The following is an 18,591-nucleotide window of genomic DNA, read 5'->3' as shown; positions in this document are numbered from 1 at the left end:
CTTTTTATTGACTTTCGGTCTGGCTTGAACGTTTGAGATTCTCTTCCCGTTCATACTGTAGGGGCTATTAGCAAGTGATACTTTGTGTATTATTATTATTATTATTATTATTATATGTATTTGGCCCTTTTGTGCTTAGGGATTATATATATATATATATATATATATATATATATATATATATATATATATATATATATATATATATATATATATATATTGAATGAGAGGTCACTGGATTTTATACAACTTACAAAAATAAGTTAAAAAACTATACCAATAACGTATCAAATCAGAAAAAAATATGGACTTTATATAACTTTTATTATTTTAAAATTAGTTATAATAAAGATATTTTTAAATTAAAAAAAATGTTAATATGCTTTTTAAGAAAAGCTAGGAAAGAAATGGCATGGTTTTCTTTGTAAGTTGCAACTTGCAATGTTTTTATGTATTTAAAAAAAAAGGTTTTTAATATAGATTTGTAACGTTCTAAAACGGATCTTAACAGTGATCAAATAGCAAACACAATCAGTAAAACAATCAAGAACGAGTAGAATAAAGAGCAAACAAGTTTGCACACGCTTTTCTATTAGAATCATGTATGGTACAACTTGCGATTATAAGAGCTGAGAATACCGAGACATCAACTACTACAAAAACCATTGTCACTTAAAACATCAGAAAAATTATTGTCTTTATTAAAAACTAAAACTTAAGTTTCGGACTCAGTTTTATTTTTAGAAACAGATCCTTCAACTTCGTGCTTTGACTGATTCAAGGATTGATCTCCAGGAGAAGTAGAAATGTTAGTATTTTCAACATTAATAAATCCTCCCGAAACAAAACCAGATGGCTTGCCATAAACCATGAATGATTCATTGACAATCTCTTCTTTGGACAAAGGTTGAAACTGATATGTATGATTGAATAGAGGAGACACTTGGTTATACCCTAGACCCTTTGACTGATTTCGTTTAAATTTCATGCAGTGGTCTATGATATTTACAACCACCTCACTCGATACATCGAATTTTCTAAAATCAAAATCAGCGGTTTCAAATTTGCCCTTTAAAGATTCACCTTCACCAACTAGTTCAGTGTTCTGTTTCATTATATAATCATAATTCTCTCATTTATTACTGTAGTCCTACTGAAATCTCCTAAAGTCCTTTATTTTAGATTCCAATTGGGCTTTAAGAGGTTTTTGACCTTTTCTAAGTTGGTAACCTTCGTATCTAAGATCCTCTACTTCTCTTTTTAGTAAGTCATTATGTTCACGATGGGTTTCAAGGTTTTCTACATCTCTACCTAATGTCTTAATTTTCTCATGCAACATTCTAACATAATCAATACAAGCTTGAGAGCATGAGGGTATACTTACTTCGTTTTTATTAGGTTCATGAGAAGAAGATACCATCAGTGCAAACTGCAACTTCATCATTTGATCTTCTGCTGCCACAACCTCTGCTGGAGTATCATCACCAACCTATGCCAAGTGGGTATTTTCGGGTCCATATATATTCAATGCCTGCATCTGATCCTCCCAGTCAAAAGATTGTGCAACCATGGCCTTCTCGTTGTTGACCTGAGCACCACTTCTATTGTTTCCAACTGCAACCATAGTTCTGTCATTACTTAATCTTCTATCTGGCTGTGGACAGTCACGAGCAAAATGCCTAGGCTCGTGGCAGTTGAAACATTGCAGCTTTCCCTTGCTGAACCCAACCTTCTTATCAGCACTCATTCCCCAGTTGTTCTTTCCGGTCTTCTTGGCAAATTGCTTTTCCCTGAAGACTGCCATGGCGATTTGCCATGTGATATCCATCTCTTCGACGTCTTCAGGGTGAATCTGATCAAGATCGGCAAATAAAAGTTGGGGTGGAAGATCTCCGGCCACAAGTGCATTGTACCAGTTGACAAGCTCTGTAGCAAGAGCAAGGTTTTCATCACCCTCCTTTCCTTTTGAAGAAGAAGCTATATTGGAGGAGGCGGAAGAAGCTTGAGCACCCATGAATGATTGATTCAGAGAGAGAGGCACGACTGATGTAGCAGGAAGAGAAGATGTTGATGGAGTGGAGAAGGACTGAACCTGAGCTTGCTGAGGAGCAAATGATTGATCTGTAGAAGAAAAAGTGAGAGATGAAAGAGCATTGTTAGAGGAGATCCCAAGGTTCGCAGCTGAGTATGAGTTCACATGATTTATCTCTCATTGCTTGTCATTAATATCACAGGCCTTGATGACAGCCATTAATTCAGCAAGAGAAAACCAGCTAAGATCCTTAGTCTTCTTTATGATAGCTACATTCATGTCCCAAGACTTTTGGAGAGCATTTAGCAGCTTCTTGTTTATTTCAGACTTTGTGTAGAAAATTCTGACTACAGTCATTTCAGTGTTGAGAGAAGTGAACCACTGCAGCTGAGCTTCAAGAGTCTCTCTAGGAATGTAGTTGAACATGTTGAAATGTTATCGCAACATATCTTGGCGACTCTCCTTCATATCTTCATTCCCATCATAGACTCCAATTAGGGCTTCCCACAAAGCCTTAGCAGAAGTGTACTCCCTGAAACCTTGAGCAATGTTAGGAGATAGGGCCATGGTCAAGGTGGCTAAAGCCTTTTCTTGCTTTTCAACCTTCTCGAAGACTTCATCTGTATAATTTTTAATTTTCTTTTCAACCAATTGACCTCCGACAGTAGTGGTTATCCTGACAGGATCTTTTATTATGCTTCTCCAGATTTTAAAGTCTTTCATCTTGATGTACTTTTCAATTCTATACTTCTATTATGGGAAGCCTTCAGCAGACAAAAGTTGAGGAATTCGGGTGGTTGTGCCCATTACAGAATCCAGCTCGTGGTGGTGTGTTTGACTTTGAGAATCCATTATTATTATTAAATTAATGTGAAACAGAAATTAAATTAATTAAAAATTAAATTAAGTTTCCGGTCAAAAACAATCAAATCACAGTTTGCGGTCGTAAACCAGGTTTACGGACAAGTCTGAGTTTGCAGCCGTAACACTGAGTTTACGATCGTAAATTGTTTACAGTTTTGAGGTTTACGATCCAAGAACAGGTGTTTCTGGTTAATGAATACTCCTTATTTACGGCTCAGGAACACACTTTACGCTACACGAACTTCGAGGAGCTTGCGGCCGTAAACTGTGATTGTGGCCGTAAGCTAAGGCCGTAAACACTGAAAACTTGCAGATTTGACGAAATCTAAAACTTTTTCCAACAATTTCCAACCCCAGTCGCAAAAAAATGAGAAATCGGTCCAACATCGATTGTAGAGTGACTTTGACGCTGGTCTTGCTCTGATACCAATTGTAAGGTCCTAAAACGGATCTTACCAGTGATCAAATAGCATACACAATCAGTAAAACAATCAAGAACGAGTAGAATAAAGAGAAAACAAGCTTGCACACACTTTTCTATTAGAATCGCGTCTGGTACAACTTGCGATTACAAGAGCTGAGAATACCGACGCATCAACAACCACAAAAGACCTAGCAAACCCCTATTTATACAAGACTGGGCCGACCTTGGGTTTACGGTCGTAAACTCCTTTACAACCATAAACTCCAAGAACAATGTTAACAACGTTATCAAAAAACCAAAAGGACCTATTACTAATTAGACCCTTCAAGATTTTTATGTTTTTTAAATGTATAACCATATTATTTTGAAGTATTTTTGTATTTCGTACTTCAAGTTGTCTTTACTATTTCATCTAATTCGCACAGCTTCTTCAAGTATGTTTAAATGGTTTTCCTACATATCCACATAGTTTAAGTTTTTTCTATTCAATGTTTAATTTGTAGATAAGTGAATGAGAAATTTTTTGAAATATGTGGGTATATAGGAAAACTATATAAACATACTCAAAGAAGCTCTATGAGTTGGATGACATGGTTTTGATGACTTGAAGTAAAAAAATACATAAATACGTAAAAAATATAGTTATGTATTTAAAATACATAAAAATACACAAACATCTATATAAAAAACTTTAATATATATATATATATATATATATATATATATATATATATATATATACTATCTTATAAAAAAATTCCACTATTTCTAAAAATAGATTGAATATAATAATATTATTTTTTTAAGACGTTCAAATCATTAAACTAATAGTACAAGTAGTCATCAATAAAATAATATTAAATTTTAACCTGTGTTTTGAATCCTTATATTTCTCAACAAATTCTATCTTATTCCCTGAATTTCGAATAATTCAAAATTTGAAACCATCAGAAAATACATGTTGATTCAAATATCCCTCCTGCAGATGGCTCTTTCTTAACAGGTTTTTATTTTAATCCTTACTTGTAATTGATTTCATTATTTTTAAGTTTTTGTATTTTTATCTTATAAATATATTGGGTGAAAGCTTTATTATATCAGGTTTGTTCCTAAAAAGGTTTTTACAATATTTCTTTAATGTGTTGGCTTTGCAGGTTCAAAGAACTCAACTAAGAAGGCCAGTTAGAGCATTGTATTATCATTAGTTTGTATATTTTGACATCTTACTTTTGCAATAAAGAACGGTTAAACACAAGATTTAACATGATTAAGGTAGTTTGTATATTTGTGTTTGACATGATTAAGGTGGTTTGTATATTTTTCATCTTGTTTAGTCTAAAAATGAAACATTTTTCATCATTGGTCCTTATAAAATCGAGTTTGATCACATGAACTTCCTGATTACGGTGATTATTGTCCTTATTATAAGGTTCTATATAGATTTTGTTCAATATGTTAAGGTTTCGAGAACCTAAATCAATATGAATCCTTGAATTACATACCATCGTTGAAAATGTTTTAATTTGTAACCAAATTTAGTTTAAAATCACAATGAACAAGTTGACACTTGAGTATTTTGGCCTTCTCAAAGACCTATTTATCGACTTTTGAATCACAACATCTGATATTCTAAAGGTTTATTTTTATAAACTATTATTTATATATTTTAGCATTTTACCTAGTAGGACATTAAATTAATAAAGGAATTAAGGAAAACGGAAAAAAAAAGAGGACGATAAACAGTACAAGTGGTTTGGGTATGTATAAATGGAAGTAATAACCATTTAAGGGGTGTTTGGCAAAAAAAAGCTTATTGATTATTAGTTTATTAGCTTATAAGTTAATAAGTAAGTGTAGGGTAACTTACGAAAAAATAACGTATTAGAGGTTTCCCACCGGAATAAGTTATTTTAATCCAAACACTTTTTTAACTTATAGTGATGTGGAACCTAATAAGTTGTTTTAAAAAAAGCTTAGCCAAACACCCCCTTAATATGGTATGATAATGCTCTTGAAAAATAGATGTCATTTAATATTCATTTCTCGAAGTGAAGGCAAAATGGTTTTAACTCTAAAGAGATTAAATTATTCGCCGACCGCCGCTTTGGGCGGGTAGACGGCTCGATTGTTCATGCCTACTCCTTGTCTAAATTCAAATTTCGGGACGAAATTCCCTCTAACGGGGGGAGGATGTGACAACTGTCAAATTTTGGTCAAGTCAAAGTCAACTAAAGTTAACAAGTCAAACCGTTTGACTCAATTTGCCCTTGGGTACTAGAATTTACATTATGAAATTTCTACACAACTCTCTATTCTAATGAGAGATCATAAATCAAAAGTGCGAACATCTAGATCTCCTTAACCAAAAACTATGGTACGTGGCTAGCCAAACCGACAAAACAATGTTGCATACTCATCGGGAGTGTGTAAGATCCTTAAACAAGGCTTAATAGTGTTTACGGACCTTGCATTGCGAAGCCGGACACTCACAAATGCCACACTCGAAACCTCTCTCAATCGTTTTCAATCTATCTATCTCTATTTGAAATCTCTCTAAGTATGTGAAATCTCTCCCAAATCTCTCTAAGTATGTGAAATCTCTCTCAAATCTCTCTAAGTATGTGAAATCTCTCCTAAATCTCTCTAAGTATGTGAAATCTCTCCCAAAACTCTCTTTGTATGAGAAATCTCTCTAAGTATGTGAAATCTCTCCCAAATCTCTCTAAGTATGTGAAATCTCTCCCAAATCTCTCTAAGTATGTGAAATCTCTCCCAAATCTCTCCAAGTATGTGAAATCTCTCTCAAATATCTCTCTGTATGAGAAATCTTTCCAAGAATGTCAAATCACTCCCAAATCTCTCCAAGTATGTGAAATCTCTCTCAAATATCTCTTTGTATGAGAAATCTCTCCAAGAATGCCAAATCTCTCCAAGTATGAGAAATCTCTCCCAAATCTCTCTCCAAAGTTTCCCGTAACTTTTTAGAATCATTTGGGTCATTCCGACCCTTAACCGGGTCAAAAACGGCTTAAAATGGGGTAAAAACGAGAAAAATGGACATTAGGAACCGAAACCTCTCGAGAAGAGAGAAGCTTCTTAGGACCCGAAGGTCCACTTAGGGACCGAGAGCAAGGAGGAGCTGAACCCTCCTGAGCCGAAGGTCCTCTCAGGGCCGAACCTCGCCCAGGAGGAACCGAACCCGAGAGTAAGGAACCGAACCCGAGAGCAAGGAACCGAACCCGAACCAGGAGGAACCGAACCTCGCTTAAAAGGAAGAACCGAACCCGAAGACACTGTTCACTACTGTTCATTCGGTTCATTTCGGGTCTGACATTCGCCTCTTACCTCCGGACCGAACCCTCGCCTTCTCCTTCGCCTCTCGCTTCCTCGCCCCCTCTCGCTTCCTCTCCCCTTCGTTTCCCTCTGTTCGTTTCCGGCTACAATCCTCAGCATGGACCGAGTCTCGGCCTAGGGACTGAACCTTGGCCTAGGACCGAGAGGTCTCGCTGGGAACTCATTTTCTCCCGGTTTTCGCGTAGTTTTGCGTTTAAGGCCCGTTTTTAATTATTTTAACGTGGGATTTTCACCCAAAATCATATTTTAACATAATAAATCCTAAATATTCACAATTTAATCATATTTTCATAAAAATCTTTATTTAAATAATAAAAGCAAGTGGGTAAAGTACAAAGAGGTGGAGTGTTGACTTTGCTTTACCTTATGACACAAGCAAGCACTCCCACACCCACTCTATGACCAGCCACACCTCCCCACCTTACCTAGGTCACATCAATATCCTTTCCACTCAATTATCACTCTTTCCCACGTTTTTGAGAGCTGAATGTTCATCCTCTCTCCTCACTTCTCTTATTTGCTCTCATTTCACAAGAAGATCAAACTCTTTCCTCTCTCACTTTCTCTCTCTAGAAATTCGATATTCAAGGGATGATCTTGAGTTTTTCCTCCACATTTGGTAAGTTCATACCCCTACATTTTCATGTTTTCTTCAAGTGTTCTTGGGTTGAACACTTCTCTTCTTTAACACTTATCTACTGAAATCACTCAAGGTGAGTTCATACCCCTACATTTTCATGTTTTCTCAAGTTTTCAGGGGGGGGGGGGATACAAGATAAAACACTAAGAACATAACTAAAATTTTCTAACAGCCTTCATCAGAAAAGTTCAACTCCATTCACAGACTGTTTTGGGCATCTTAAACATTTTTTTTTTCAAAACTGTACAAGGTGAAAATAGTTCAAGTTTTTATCTTTAAAATGACTACTTGCACATCTCCATACGATTTTTCTATAATTTATGGTGATTTTTACAAAACTGCCTATCATTTCAAACAACAATCCGGACCAGTCTGTGATTATGGACTTTTTCACCCAAGCTGGAGGTCATTAAAAATCGTGATAAAAATTATGAGTAAACTAGACATATTTTGTGAACTCTCAGAATTTACGGATCTAGTTTTTGACTTCATATGATTTTTCTATGATTTTTCCAAAACAGTGCAGAAAAGCTAAAGTTAGCCAACAGCATATAAATATCATAACACTTTGTATTATGTTGAACAAAGTGTATAATCATAAGTTCTAATTATTGAATGTGTTTCTTTGTTAGTTTATCATCATGAACTAAAACTAAGTCATTCGTAATAAATATTATGCATTCATTTTAGAACAAGTATGATAAACTATAAAAAGTATAGTTTAATAAATTCATAACACTAATACATTTCCATAAAAGAGTTCATACATAGTACATACATTTTAGATAAACTATAATAGGTATAATTTATGATACATCAGTCAACACACTCGTACAAAAAGGGTACATTAGAAAAGATTTATATTCACACACATTTCACATAAACTTGTTAACCTATATTGTGAGACTCTCTCTCTCTCTCTCTCTCTCTCTCTCTCTCCCCGTACGTCCGAGTGCAGGATATAATTCCTGGTAGTTATAATCAGAATCTCCTTGAGGGAGAACGTGATACTTGTATATAGATCTATATTGGGTTTGACACCCCACACCTTGCTGCTAGCTACAGTGGGACCTGTAGGTCTACGGGTGACAAATGTCATTTCAGTTTTTGCGACGCCTAAGAAACGTCGTGGCAGGTTCACATAGTCATAGTATGATTATAGCGACTCACATAGGGATATAACAATCCATAAGTTTACGGGATTTTATTTATAAAACCTAAATGAGTTTTATGTCGATTTAAAATCACTTTTTATCTCAATGAGTACAAATATTACTGTACACTTTTGGTTTTGGTAGTTACGACTACACATCATTTGAAACCACATTTATACCTTTAAGTATGGTCAATACTTGTTATCTCTCGGTCCACGGATTTAGGACTACATATATATATAAAGTATTAAAAAACATGAGAACATACATAAATTTCATTTAATTCAAACGCGTCCATGTCCATTTAAGTACACAACATTTTCTATTAATGAGAAAGATTACTTATACATTTTGGTCTTCGGTCATAAGACTACATTACACAGATTTTAAAGAAAATATCGAATTTTCTGGATACATCTTCTAACGCTTTTACAAGGAAAATGATTTACTTTTCTAACAAAATCTCTTATGAACTCACCAACCTTTGTGTTGACACTTTTCAAAACTACTTGTATTCTCAGGAATTTAGTGAAAACAGGAAATCAACAACGTTTTGAGGATGGGACGATAAATCGTCAAACAGCTCATTTTGTATCATAATGTAATTGATGTGAATCATGTAAACATGTGATTTGATGTAACGTTTTCAATTATATTTGTGTTGGTTGTATTTACTTTGAGCACTATTATACTCATTGTTGTGATACTCTACATGAAGTCCTCCACCCCCGGACGTTTCCGCCATCCTTGGTTTGGGGGTGTGACAGATTGGTATCAGAGCATTGTTTATAGTGAACTCAGTATATCGAACAACAAAAGATATACAAACTATAAATGCATTGGGACTAAGTTCTCTGATTTAAAGCTTTCAAAACAACTATACTTTTAGGAATAAATAGTTTCTTATTAAAAGTATACATGCATGCATACATACTAAGGTCAGCATCATCCTAGAACAAAACAAAAGTAATGATTGTTGGATATCACAGGTAATCTCGGGGATGTATGGTCAGTCTTGGGAGTGGCATAGCCTGATCAACTATGCTGGTCTGAGGAGTGATTAGCACATGCCCAAGAATAGTTGTGATATGGTAACAAGTCTAAAAACTTACCAACACTACCACCATGAGAACATTAGAGCAGAACATGAGTTTAAAATACTATAGGAGTATTTTGTAATATCATAACTTATATGAAAACTAAATAGATCCTTAATAATAGGTCTATCGTATCTTGTTATATGTAATTAGTATGCACTATTTCATTATAGAAGTAACTAATAAGGATCACCCCTATAAGTAAGTGATAATAGAGTTAGACGCATAGTACTTATCTCCTCCACTTCTATTCTCGCAAATACAGCATAGCAAAAATCCTACTTACCGGACGACCCTTACTTTCCTAATCCAAACTCGAGGAATGGTGAATGATTATGAGAAGAATCATAAGCGGGACCGGAGGTAATCGATCCTCCATGCATAGCAAGGGTTCCGCGAACCGTTTCGACTATAACGAACCTGTGACCCGTTGGGCAATCGTGATCGAGGGTTGAATGTCGACAACAATGACAACAACCACCATGAGGAGACCAACGAGGGTGCTATGACCTCAACCACGGGGGACTGACGGACAGAGCCCTCTTGGGGATTAAAACAGGAAGACTACAATCTGAGTTCAGAAAACTGCGCGCTACTATAAACCCCACCATCTCATGTACCGGTGACTTAGAATTATACTACTATTCCCGAGACCAACTCTCTTTTTAGGACCTTATCGCCACTCGTGAAGAGGAAAGAGAGTAACAGGGTAGGACACACAGCACTCAAAGAAAGGATGATTGTAGCCAAGCGTTGATTGGCAAAGCTACAAAACTACATCGACCTTGCCTCAGGCATCACAAGGGATGGATCATCGTAAGTAGAGTTCATACCGCTCACCAGACCTAGTAAATTAGCTTCATAAGTATGCACTGGTGCTACTCTATTGTAAGTAAAATCACGACACTACAAATTAAGTGGTCATACTAATCGAGAAATCTATCTACTATCAAAACCCGCCCATGCACAAATGTGAAGTAGACTTGCATCGAGGTCGAAATTTTCACTGAAGCCATGAATTCTAGAGTCATATTAACAAGATGGGCTTAGGATGTACCTATCAGTCTCGAATGTCTATCTAGCCTTAATTATATAACTAAGCATACATCAATAGGTCGTGATAAGGACCTAGCTTGGGTCAAGTATAAGGTTTCACTTGGATACAGAGCTACTAAAATACATGAGTTTATTATACAAAGAATCTCGTTACAAATTGTTTTCAGAACACCCTAAACAACCGTGCTTTGATACAAATCGATATGAGATAAACTTAGTTAGAAAACTCGCGACATATAGCCATTCTAAAAACTCATTATCGTCTCACCTTTAAACATTTGTTGAGAAGTTTCTTCTTCATAGACCTATGGAGTGTGAACGTTCCAACACTAATGCACCGGATCCCATCAAAATTCCTCAGCCAAGTGTGTTCGGACAAACATGATTCTAAGAGGAGTAAAGCTTAACGTCCGTATGAAACCTACTCCTACCTACTACCATAAGTCCATCTCGGGAGCGTTAGAAGAAACACTAAGAATAGTACAGTAATGTGCAAAAATTTATATGTGTAAATATAAATTATATGGATGCACTTAAGACAATCATTTCCACTAACGAAGTCGTTTTTCGTCATGAAACAGAGCTATGTCTTCACCAAGAGGCAACAACCCAACTAGCAAGGCGCCAACACTGCAGATAGACGCTGCTACTTTTCAGGCTGCAGTCACGGCAGCCGTGGCAGCCGTTATGGCGCAATTCAATACTAACAACGTCAGCAGGGGTGGAAGCGGTACAAACAATACAAATTGTGGTAACAATCAGAGACACCAATGGGTACCTACCAACAAAAATACCTCAGGCCACGAACCTACGAACAAGAAGAGAAAGTTTTGGAACATGAAAGAGCCCCACCAATCTCAAGGATACACTAAAAGACAACAACCTAGGGCTGCCCCTACCATTACAACATCAGTCATGACACATGCCTCGACACTAGCCTCGGGGTCTGCCACCCAAATGCCTGCCAGACCATATGAGGGATCACTCCCAAAGTGCAACAAATGTGGCTTTCATCACCATGGGGCTTTCCGGGAGATGCACTGTAAAAACTGCAACAGGAAAGGGCATACCGTCCGTTTCTGTAGGGCCCCGACCCATCACCTCCCTTCAATCACCTGCACCAAGGTAGGCCCAGTATGCTACCTATGCGGTGAAATGGGACACTTCAAGAGAGAATGTCCAACTGAGAAGAATGACGAAGGAACAGGAAGAATGTGATGAACACACCAACAGGAGCAGCAAGGGAACCATGTTAGGACTTTTGTAATGTTCCCAACAATAAAACGTTTAAGTACTATATGTTTGTAATGAAATTGGTACGCTTACTAAAGTAACCTTCCTTCTAAAAAGTAGCTAAAATATTTTCTCTCTCATACAAATCAAACCAAAGACATTCATATGTGACCTTAGGAGTATTACCTGTAAGTTGTGATAACCTTGTCCATACATCAGGGTTAATTTAAAATCAAAATACTAAAGTCTTGAAATAGATAATTGTTGGATTAATGTCTAATTCTATAACTATAATTGGTAAGACTTGACCCGACCCGACATGGTCCATTTGGGTTGCATGGCATCATGCACTTGGATAGACTATAATGAGAGAAATAAGACACTTATGGTTATTAATATATTATAAGTTCTAGTATATTAATAATAAGAATAATAAGATTATTTAATTAGTATTGATCAAGAATTAATCTAGGATTAATTAAGTGATCAAAAGAAGACTAATTCAATATATGGGTTGATTGTGTAAATCATCCATACTTGTATAGTGGGCTAATGCTCCATGGATTATCTAGTTGGGCCAAAACCCATATGATGCACCATGGATGCTCCATGGTGTATTTGAACCCATGGATCCAAGGAAATGGAAAGTCATGACAATTAGGGTTTGCCCTAATTGTAACACTATATAAAGATATTATTCTTGACAAAATCGGCACTAGTGAGAGTAAGAGTGGGCTAGCTGATTTCATGAAGTGTAGAATTCTCTCTAAGTTATTCCAAGTGTTTATGGTGTTGTGTGAACCATTTGAGGTGTCACACTTGGGGCACTAGGCACTCAAGCTTCATGAAGACATTCTACATCAAAGAGGTATGTATTCTACCTTGTTATATTGATAGTTTTGTATGCTAGATTAGCATAATACCTTGGATGTTCATATTTGCATGTATATTAGAGAAAACATAGATCCAAGGTATTTAGGGTTGCATGTAAACTTAGGAGTGTTAGAATGCTCATAACCCAACAGTGGTATCAGAGCCTAGGCTTGTTTTCTTGTTATACCTGCAATAGAAGCTGAAAAATCGAAATTGGTGCTGTCAGCCCAGCAGACTCGCCGAGTCCATGAAGGGACTCGACGAGTCCAAGGCAAAATGCATCCAACTCGCCGAGTTATGTTCATGAACTCGACGAGTTGGACCCCATACAACATTTTTTCGAGGTTTTTGGCTAGAAATGGACTAGGAACATTACCCTAAGTTGTTTTTGAACTTATAAACTTGTTTTTTTAATGTGGTAATGTTCATGCTAATCCATTTTCAAAGATAATTGTCAATAGATTCATGTTTTGTATTAGTTTAAAGGTTAGACTAATTACATGAAAAAGCTTGATTTGAATTATCTTGTTCTTATGAGTTGCTTAGATTAATAGAAAAGTTAATTGAAATAGTTGTTTTCAATCCATTTTAATCTAAGAGTTGAGTATAAAATGTGTTTGTGTAACTTGTCCTCAAGTTACATGAAGAGTCACATTAAAGACTCATAAAACTCATAAAATTGGCAAATGTTACAAAAAATGAAGAGTCTAGTTCTAATTAATTGGAGTTATGACTCCATAATTTGTCCTCAAGTTATGGAGGACCAAGAGTCTCTTCATTAAATAAATAAAATAAATAAATAATGTAACCTTAATTAATTCCATAAGTTATAAAAATAAAGAAAAGTTAATTCTTTTATTAGTTTAAAGTCTTCCACAAGTTATGGAACTTGAAGAGTTTTTGTATTAAAACTACTTTAAACACATAAGTTATGGAATTAATTAGTTTTGAATAGTTTCAAAACTTGCCCTCAAGTTTTGGAATTTATAAAGTTTTCTCATATGAATACTTTAATTCCAAGTTAGCCCTTAGAATTTTAAAAGTTAAAATTCAACCCTTATACTTTATAATATTATAAGTTAATAATATTTATATATATGTATAAGAGTAAAGTCAGTCTTACCGCTAGTACGCCTCATTCACGAAGCCGGTCTATAAGGTGGGTATAAGGTTGTTGCCTATAAAATGGCAACTTAATGGGTGTCCACTCTCACCCACCGCTTGCTTGACTGGTGGAGGGTCGTTAGCCGAACGGGTTTGACAGGACTAGAATTCTCCCTTCATTAAAAGTATTAATGATAAGTACTAAGTAACTAAACTCTTAATAATTCCCAATCTTAGTTACTTAGGAAAATGTGAATAAGGTGCTAATCCATGAAATTACACTTTACACTTTGTCTAAGTCGTTAGTGGAGCGTGTGTGGTTAACCGGCACACTAACTTGGACTTAACAAGGTAGGTAAAGGGTGACTTAATATTTATCATAGTATCGATGGAGCGTGTGTGGTTAACCGGCACATCGATTAAGGGGTAATTTATTAAGGGTACCAAGTGATTTGCATGGTTACTTCACACCTCGTTTTGTGATCCTCGGCATCCCAGTCACAAAACTTGGAGGACACAATCGAGATTGAAACATGCCATTGAGCAGTTCAATGAATCTCAAAAGATCTAGGAGTTTCAAAACCAATTAAAACCTAATAATACATTTCGTTTATCTTGGTGGAAATTGGTGAATCGTCATTCACCTACCTTCAAATTGTTTTATAGCTTGGATTACGGCATACCTCTTCTAAGTTATAAAATAGTTTGATGGGTCCTAGCCTTAATATTTCATATTGGGTGTTATATTAAGGACTTTAAGATCAACTATCTTGAATATCTCCCAAAACATGTCTGGTTTAGACATTTATGATCTTCCCAAATCTCTTGAAACAAATGAAGATGATGTTCCAATGGAAATCATACTTCTTTCACCTCCTCCAATTATTCTCCCTACCCCACAAGTTGTTGAAAAGTTTAAGGTCACTCAAGCCTTATTGGCAAGGCAAGGTCTAGGTGTGATCACATCTTGGAGATGTAGTCACATATTGACAAGTCGGGAGAGTTGGGTGTCAAAGTCTTGAGAAAGTTGGTGGTTCAACTATTTTCTAAGTCACATAGTGAGTTCTTTTGGAACACCTATGAAACAGACTATGACAAGACCCTTAATGATCTTATTTAATTGTTAAGATCAACTTCCTCAAAAATTGATGGACATTGACAATAGTGACACATGAAATACTGAAAAAGCATTCTCGTCCCAAGGAAAGGGATTGACCATAGTCAACTAGGTTGACCAAATGGTAAAGAGAAAAGGCTAAGTCTGTAATAGTCCCGTGTACCATTATCAAAGGGTCCATATGTTTATATTGCCAAAGGAAGGGGCATTGGTTGCAAAGCTGCCAAGTTTACCTAAGGATGTTAAAGTCAATAAGATTGACTCTACTTCAGGTAAAGTCCACTATCTAACTCTTTTAAGTTTCTATTCTGAGATTCCTGATACATGATGTGACTGGGTCACATGGTAATGTTTTAAGAATCAAAGAAAAGTAAAGGAACTCAAAGAAAGAATATGCTGAATCTGATCACATAGATGGATTTCTATCGCGTAGTTTGAAAAGCGGATTCTTGAGCTACTTCTTAGGAGTTATGAGATCTTGCTTAGGAATATATAACAACAAGTTTTCATATGGATTGTAAGGATAAGTTTTTCCGCAAAAGTTTTAAAATAAAAGAAAATTTTTGATTTTAGTTATTTTAAAAAATATCCTTACAATGGCATTTGAGGAAAAATTGTTGCTTATATGATTCCATTAATAGCAAGAGTGGAAATATGAAATTGATTCTTTCATTTGTGGTAATGTCTAAATTTACCAAATAAGGAAAGATTCTCATCATCCAAAGTCTCAATTGGACCGGGACTTGGAATCATGCAAGTTGTATAGCATGATGTATGAGAACTTTCAAGTATTGAAAAAATTAAGACTAATTACTTGTTCACATGGATGTGTGAGTCAAGTAATGGACTAAGGGATCGAGTACATAGTCATGTGCACTGATTAAGTCCACCACAAAAGATATGAGGCTATTTGTCATAGTTTACTAAAGCTCAGTAAATATGATTATACTTACAAGCTTAAGTGTAACTCTGAGACATTGGAAAAGGTTTCAATGCATGGCAGAGCAGATAAGAAGAATCAAATTTGGCAGAAGGATAAAAGTTTCTCAAATCTGAAAAGATGGGAGAGTACTTTAGTATCAGTTTTTGTGATCATCTTAATGATTAAGAAACCATATCAAAATTAGTTCTCTAAGGAAGTCTTAGTGCATTCTTATGACTAAGATGAAGGGATCTTGAATTGTTGAAATGGTTAAATCAAGAAGATGAGTCATACTTCGTTCCAATACAAGTCTTAGAGTCATACTCCAAGATTGTAATTTGAGTGACATGTCTTTAAGAAGGTTTAAAACACGTGTCAAATGTAAGAGTAAAAGTTTTTTACTCTTGTACATTTGAAATTGGTAAGTTGTGATGTTTTGGATAAAACAAAGACCAACTTAGGCCAACTGTGTGAAGCATTTATCTTGATAAAGAATCCGCACTATCCCTTGAATATTTGACAAGAGAGTCTTATATGTCAAGAGGACATTGGGAGTCTTAAAGGTCTTGAAAGTCTCAAGAACTAATCAAGAATGAAACCTGAATTTCCTCACTAGCACACAACTTGAGGTTTATAACCTATCGTGTTGACATACTCTGTGCCCATTCCAGTTAAAGTTGGCTTTGCATATGAGTTCTTAGAGTTCTCAATATGTTGCACAACAACTTGGAAGCAATGGCAGGCCCTTGAGCTGCCAGGTGGTAAGAAATTAAGATTAAGTTCAGTCCATATGAGTTTGGATTTGTCATTATCCTTGTCTTGTGATTATGGTTTTAACAATTCACATGGATAAGAACACATACACCATTAAATCTAAGTGTCATAAGGTTTCTCTCCGATTCATGAAAATGATGGTGAGGAAACACTTTCACTAAGTAGATTTTAGCTAGATAGCAATTGTGATATTTGCATTCTCAAAGTCGTTAGTAGAGCGTGTGTGGTTTACCGGCACACTAACCTGGACTTGTGAGAAGTGGCAAAAAGGTCTAAGCATTATGATTACGGCATCCCTCTTCATAATTGTTTAGACACACAAGTGTGCTATCTAAGGGAAGGTGTATGTTTTTTATAAAGTCTTATCAAAACAATCTAGTATCAGAAATCTGAACTTTGGTAAGAAAGTCAATAAAGTATTGATTTCTAGAAGTCGAACTTTCTGAGTACATGTCAAATCTAGTGGGAGCATAAGTGTTATGCTAATAATCATCATGTTAGTGGGAGCATGATAATTATGATAAGTATTGCAAGTTAGCAATGTTAATTATAGAAAAACAAAAGGTTTCAATTGGGAAAAAGTTGTTTTGCTATAATTAAGGGAGAGGAAATTATACTTCATCTCAAATCTATAAGCTTAGATCGTGAGGTTTTAATCATTTAGTCAAGGAAATATATATGAATTTCATGTTGGAATGACTCAACATAAGGAAATTCTGTATATGGGTGCATTATTTGCGTTCTTCAATTCGATTATGATTACGGCATCCCTTTTCATAATCTGAATTATGAGAACTTGGCAAATAGAAATGGAAATGTTATAGCAAAAGACTGGTTTAGTCTTTATGTGAGACATCATGAATCGTGTCCCATATGCTTCGGATATAGGATCGATTACATGTGCTATATTCATCCTTTCTAAAATTTTCCAAATGCATGGGGCATTAAGAAGGGAAAAAGGTTTAGAATTGGATATGACTAAAAGGATTATCGAGGACAATCTAAGGTTTACCAAAGATTGGTTGCTCAAGGACAATTGGAAGTATAGTGATAATTCTGGAAGGACCATATTGACATAATCTGGAAGGAGGCAACTCTTGTTCAGAAGTGATAGTCAAAATGGAATCTGGAAATGTTTCAAAGTTAGAATTTTCAATCTGTTTAAGATTAGGAAACTTGATGCAAGAAGGTTGTTTCCAAGGAGCTGATCTCCTTTGGAATACTCTGTAATGATTGTTGTCAAGTCTTTTTGACTTTGTGCATAATCATTACAAGAGTAACAATGCATATAAGTTTAGAATCTAACAGATTTCAGTAAATGACATGAATTTGGAATTCTTGTATTTACAGTAAGGATTTGGGAGTGTGAAAAGAGAATCATTGAAGTTATGTTCAATTGATCTAGTTCACAAAGTAAAGATCATAGACAAACATAGTATGCATACTTGGTGTATGGCATGACTAGTGTTTAGAAAACATAGTGTGCATGCTTGGAGCATGGGACAACTATTGTTTTAAATTCAAGAATAAAGTTGATAGCTGAAACAGTATACAATGAATAATGTGTAATCATATGGTGATAAATAAAAGGTGTTTTATTTATGATCATAGGTTTTGATACCATATTGGATTCAATTATTATTGTGTTTCACTTTGCATGTTTTGACTTCCCGAATAAACTAGGTTATTCTTCCGGAATGACTAAGTTATTCAAACCATCCACAGTCGGTCATATGTTGGAAGTAGATATGAATTAAGACTGTCATGGGTTGGCTTGTAGAGGTCTAAGGTGTTGGACAAAGGGCTACAACACTCATGAGTGCTCATAAGTTCTGAGTATTGGATTCAACCCGCGCTCATTGGAATCACTTCATGGATTTTCTCACGAGTGATCATGAGACAATAATATCTTATATTCTTCAAACCTAGAGATATGAGTTGTTACTA

This window comes from Lactuca saligna, chromosome 5 (genome assembly GCF_052625555.1).
Source record: "Lactuca saligna cultivar CGN05327 chromosome 5, ASM5262555v1, whole genome shotgun sequence".
NCBI classification, from domain to species: Eukaryota; Viridiplantae; Streptophyta; class Magnoliopsida; order Asterales; family Asteraceae; genus Lactuca; species Lactuca saligna.
This window is presented reverse-complemented; position numbering follows the sequence as displayed.